The following is a 6,329-nucleotide window of genomic DNA, read 5'->3' on the forward strand; positions in this document are numbered from 1 at the left end:
TAAAAAACACTTGTTTTAAATAAATGTTCTTGTAGGACGTATTTAGATAGCACTTTAATAAGCAAATATTGTCATAGAATCCCTGTTTCACTCACACACTTTTTGGGAGACTTCCCAAAAAGTCACTCATCCCTAAATTAATCCAAATTAAGGGCGCTTAACTATAGAGTTCTTATGAGATAAGTTACCGAAAAATAGATGTATCTTGTTGATATAAGTTGTACAAATTAATTCTTTTAAGTCATCATCAACTATACAAATCTCATACTTCACTACTAGAAAAATTAAAATTAGAGAGGGAACAAATCCCTCACTAATTTTGATAAAATCCGTCACAAATCAATTAGTGACGGAATTTGTGACGGAAATGATTCCGTCACAAAATTTGGCGTCACAAAATATTTAGTGACGGATTATTTTCTCCGTCACAATTAGTGACGGAATTAAGGCATCACAAACAGTAGAATTTCCGTCACTAATTTCTAATAATAAATGTTTAGAAATTAATAAAAATCCGTCGCAATTTGTGAGGGATTAAATCCTTCGCAATTTGTGAGGGATTAAATCCGTCACAAACTGTGATGACTTTAATTAAGTAGAATCCGTCACAATTTGCGACGCCAAAATTCCGTCACAATTTGCGACGGATTTTATCCGTCACTAACTGGGATGAATCCCTCACTAACTGTTTATGACTAAATTTGAGGAAACCATTGCTTTTAAGAGTCTGGTAATCGATTACCTATACATGTAATCGATTACCAGACAATTGAAAAATCATATGTTCGAAATTTACTTATTTAAAGGGTTCTCTGGTAATCGATTACCTATACATGTAATCGATTACCAGACAGTTGAAAAATCATATGTTCGAAATTTACTTATTTAAAAGGGTTCTCTGGTAATCGATTACCCATTTATTGTAATCGATTACCAGGACAATGGGCATGATAAATGAGTAATTCCAATGCATTCACCCTTATTCAATGACTAACAGTTAAAAATTAAGCATTGATATTAATTGATAAGTCATTCTAGAAAATTATTATCACTAAAGGTGTAGTCCATCCTAATTAAAACATTTTAAAACCAATAATAACTTCTAGTACTCACTAAAACATTTTCTTTAGCACAAACACTAATAACAACTAAATGCTGGAAGTAACAGTTTCTGTCACATTTCAATAACTAAAATAAGAGAAGATTCTATTCCACAAATAATCCTTAAATCAATCATAACAGCACCCATTGAATGAAGATCTAGTCTATAAATCCATAATCCAATTTACCCTTCTGTACTGTTTCATAGATAATTTCAAACAATAACTGTGACAATATAGTAGTATATAGCCATATTCCATCTGACATGTAATTAAAAATATTAACAAACAAGTATTCTATAATTCTATTATCCAAATCCAGTTCCTTTTACACAACACAGATCTACATAGTTCCAAAATCTCAACTTCTATAGAGGTAGCAAAGTTAAATAATCAAAGACCCGTTCATTTTCAACAAAGTGACCCCTCTCCCTCGTGCCACACCCCACTAGCAAAGCCAAAAATCAAATGACACATTCAATCGAACATATTCTGAGAAAGCATACCACATGTTGCATCCAGCTTCAGCTGAGTTGTGGTTCCTCCTGCAGCAAAAGGCTGCTCCAACATGCCAGCACCAGCTTCACATGTTTGAGACCTAAGAGTAGCTGGAATAGCTTCATCCAAGCCATCACCAAACTGATTAAATAATGTTTCCACTAAGAAAATTCTAAAATGAAATCAGGAAAGAACTATAAGAATATTATACACAAAAAGGATATTTATGAACACATGAAAGTTTAAAGATAATTACTTAGTCTATATAGCATATTTACTATAGCAGATTACTTATATAGCAGATTTACAACATATTTAGTTTATATAATTATTTATAAAAATGAAAGTAAATGAACTAGATAATTGATTTCATTCCACTGAAACAAAAAACTAAATAGAATTAGGTAATGTATTAAACTCTTTTTATTTAATAAAAATTGTCTTTTTTGAAAATCATCATTCAAATCAATCATCCAAACAAAAGCTAGACTAATTATTCATCAAATACAAAGCCTTCTCAAAATATAAAGGGTCTTTAAATATCAATATTGCACCAAATTATTCAACGAACACAAGCCCTGTATCACACAGCAGATTATCACCATAAGAACAACAGATTATCTATTAATCTATTCAAAGAGATGACTACAAACTTTCACATTGGAGTGAGGGAAATTCAGACATACACTTTGAAGAACTACCACTATGAGGCAGAGAAGGCATTGATATCACATCTCCAGGCGTATGAGTTGAGGGTGTTGATGGTGCTGAACTTGGTGATGGACCTGGAACACCAGCCATTCTAGTTCTGAAAAAAAGAATTAGAGAAAAATTTGGAATCATAAACAAGATTCAGGCATTGACATTTGGCATGTGAAATACCGAACTTTATTAGTTCTTTCAAGCTCAACTCTAGGATATCATATCGGAAGGAAAACCTTACCCGTTCATTTGCTACCTGGTTAGCACATTCAAGTGACATCAGTTGGTGTTTTCCTAAATTTTCCTGCCAATGGCAGAAAGAAATTATGTTTAACAGAATTACAAGAATAGCAAAATGAAAAAGCATAATTAATTAAGTAAGAAAACTAAAAAACAGAATGAAGAAATGTAATTTAAAATATAACAAAAAAGAATAGAATTAAAAATTATAATTTAAAAGGAAACAATAAAAATAGTAATATAAAATATAATTAAAAATACAACAGAATTTATAAAAGAAACAGAATTAAGAGTTATAAAATTAAAAATAACAATTTTAAAAAAGAATTAGAAAATAAAAAATAATTTTAAAACAGAATTAGAAAATAAAAAAGAATTTTAAAACACCCTATGAAACTATAGAGGTTTAGATGCTCTGTTCATGGCCAAAAATACTGCAGAAAATCAAGCAAAAGAGAAGAATGGAGGCAGCACCACTCACATAATTGTGTTTGACACTGTAGGATTGAAAGTTAATTGGGCTGTAGAGGTCCTGTTTGTTGCGTTGAACATGATGTTTTGAAGTTCAAACATCCAAAACATTGACGTGGAACATTTGGTGAAAACAGAATTGAGACAAGGGAGAGGCCTGGATCACTCAAATATCCAGGGATTTCTTTGTATAGATACACTTAATCAATAAATAAATTCTGTTTGTCTTCCATTTTTTATGCAATTTCTATCGCGTTCTTTAAACAGGTTGTCTTTGGGCCGAGGAATTTTATCCCATACTTGAGAATCTGGGATATTTGACATAGGTAGGAACTTTTGACAATTTTTTTTCATTGATAGAAGAACTGTGATTTGAAATTAAAGTCCATAACTGCAATTTTCACCACAATGTTGTGGTTTAAGATACCCTGCAACTGCAATTTGGCTGCATAAGCCATATTTTACCTATGATTATGTATTTATAAACATGACAGAGCCATTAAAATATGTGCTTTGTCTAGGTGAACTATCGCAGACCTGCCAAGACTACTAGAGCTTCATGCAATCAAGAAAGACTAAATTTAATTTGTATCATAAATCTTTCACAAATTAAATTTGTATCATATTTGGAAGAAGCTAACACGAGAATTTCCACAAATTAGCTTAAACTTAAAAAAAATTTAGTTTTCAGAGAAGTTCATTTCATGTAATGTTCTTATTTTCTTCTCCTAGAAATACTTATGGAGAAATTTATCTAACCAGACTGCAAGTATAATTGACTAAAACACCATTCCCAACCACAACTCAACTTTCTCAACACCAATTCTTTCAAAGTCGAATTCCATAAAAAGCTAAAAATTATCAGATAAACTAAACACATTCCATTGAGAGAAAGCGACAGTAAACCAAATCGACAGCAGAAGTGAAACACCACCACCCACCCACCATTAGCATCGAGCAAGACACAATTCACAAAAAAATGCTCCTTCATATATAAATAATAAAGCCTTACTCTCTAATATATGAATCCCCTTTCTCACAAATGTCCACAGCTTTGGCCTTAGGTTTACATTCTGAAATAACTAACTTCAAGGCCTCTGCAAAATCATAAACAGACAAACAATAAAAGGTGAAAAAAATGAAATCATCAATAAAACCAAAAATGAAAATAAAAAAAAAGGTGTACTTCATCAAGATTCCAGAAAAAAAATTCATCCAAGATACGAAATTAAAAATAAAAATTCTTGAGAAAATAAAGACATTAAGAGGGTGAGAAACACATTGTTAGCGATCTCAGCCGCAGTCTTGTATTTGGTGACAACTTCATGAGAAGAGAGATCCAACTCCTTCTCCTCCCTTTCATCGTCCGACATGGTGGCAACTCCTAAAAATCTGACTTCTGAAACCCTAAATAAGATGGGTCGATAATTGAAGAAACCAATAACAAAAAATCAAATCTTTATCCAATTGGGTGTCCTGAAAAAGAACAAAAAATGAAGAAAAACAAAGAAGACCCATGTAAAAAGTTAGAAATTTGATGAATTCTGAAGTAAGACTTACTATGAAGAGGTTAGAGATGAGGCGAATGAGTGATGAAGAAAAGGGTTTAAAGAATTAGATAGAAAAATGGTAAGTGTTGTACAGCCAAGAGGTGGCTCAGAGTAACTAGGGTTACAACCACAGCGGCAGCTTTGCAGTACAACCACCGCAAGAGAACGACCACTTCCCCTTTCGGTTCGGGTTCCGGTTCGGCCTACCCCGTTCCGAGCCGCTCCGGCTCCCAGCAACCGCGTTTGATGCTCTTCGGTGGTAAGGAGGATTTGGGCGCGCTGGCCATGTTGGAGGACAGTGTGAAGAAGTTGAAAAGCCCCAAAACCTTCCACAAGAACCAGCTGCAGGAGTACGGCCACACCTGGCTCCTCCGCCTCCCGCTTCGAATTCGTCTCTGTCTTTGCCCTGATGGAGTGAGAATGGAGGAATTAGAATTTTCAAAAAGAGAGAGTTAAAATTAGGAAGAGAGAAACCTAGGAAGAGAGAAAAGAGGGGTAAAATTTTTGTTTTGGCGCTCTCTCCACTCACCAAAATGGGTCCGTTAAAATAATAATAATCATTGATATATTTTTTTAAAGTAATTACTCACAACTATTATTTTAATTTATTTTTTATTTATTTTTTAAAAATTAAGAGGTATCAAGTGTTTCCTTTTTTTTACTAGCCTAAATAAATGTTTTTATTTTATTTTAGTTTCTAACATATACAATAACTTATTATATAATATCTTAAATAAGTTATTTCTTAAAATATATCCTTATTTATCGGATGTTTAATAATAATATAATTTGTTAAAATCTTTAATATTAATATGATTCGTTGAATCTCTAATTAAAACTTACATGGTTTAAAATCCAAAAAAAATTAATAGTGGAGGTTAAAAATGGACATCAAGTGTAAATTAAAATCACTAGAAATTATAGAGTTAACAACGCTAACTTAATTGGATAGAAAAGATTATATTATATTAGTTTTAAAAATCAACGATTATTAATAATAAAAAAATACCAAATCCAAACAAATAAATAAATTAAGAGATGAAGTAAGTGATTAAGTCTTAATTTTAATTCAAGATAGCATTTTAACAAATATAAAAAAATATAATTATATTTTTCATTCAAAATAATTTTATATTATCATCTATCATCAATAAAATATTTTAATTTGCTCTTAAATATGTCACTTATTATTCCTTATAAAAAAAAAATATATAGAAATTATCACAAAGTGAATTTTCTTTATAGCGTTCTAGAAGCAAAGCGATTAAAAATAATATTACTAACATCAATATGTGTTTCAACATTTTTTTATCCATATATAGATAAAATTGTTAAACGTAGCTACTATCAACGTTGATGATTTAAAATATAATTCAATAAATATATTTTATTAATTTTCTTGTAACGTTGATGATTTCAAATAAATTTTATTAATTTTATATTTAAAATATTAGTCGATCCTTTTAAACACTTTTTTAAGCCTTACACAATCTTTAGTTTTCTCTTAGCTATATGAATCTAAGTTTAATTTAATCACATATATATATATATATATATATATATATATATATAAAAGTGATTTGTAATGTACGAATTTTTATTATTTATATATACTTTATTTTAGTTATATCATTATCTATAACAATAAATAAAGGGAATACATGAGTTTTGTTTCCATTATTTTTAAGACATTTATATCTTTTTTTAACTGCATATGCTTTTACTTAATTGTATGACTATCTTGGGCTTAAATGGAAAATAATAATGT

At 30.4% G+C, this 6,329-nt stretch overlaps 1 long non-coding RNA gene across 3 annotated transcripts; it reads right to left on the reverse strand.

Moving 5' to 3' along the window:
* Positions 1-226: 226 nt before the first annotated feature.
* On the reverse strand, positions 227-4,547 carry LOC145954327 (uncharacterized). Of its 3 annotated transcripts, none has more exons than XR_014431531.1 (4): positions 4,292-4,547; positions 2,542-4,108; positions 2,285-2,406; positions 227-1,717 (listed from the first exon to the last, which is right to left on the reverse strand). It is a non-coding gene; the product is annotated as an uncharacterized LOC145954327 (long non-coding RNA). The 3 variants fall into 3 exon arrangements; XR_014431533.1 differs by having other exon boundaries at positions 1,706-1,770; XR_014431532.1 differs by having other exon boundaries at positions 1,706-2,176.
* Positions 4,548-6,329: the final 1,782 nt, after the last annotated feature.

The sequence above is a fragment of the Cajanus cajan genome, chromosome 2 (assembly GCF_000230855.2).
Source record: "Cajanus cajan strain Asha chromosome 2, NIPB_CcT2T_4, whole genome shotgun sequence".
Lineage (NCBI taxonomy): Eukaryota > Viridiplantae > Streptophyta > Magnoliopsida > Fabales > Fabaceae > Cajanus > Cajanus cajan.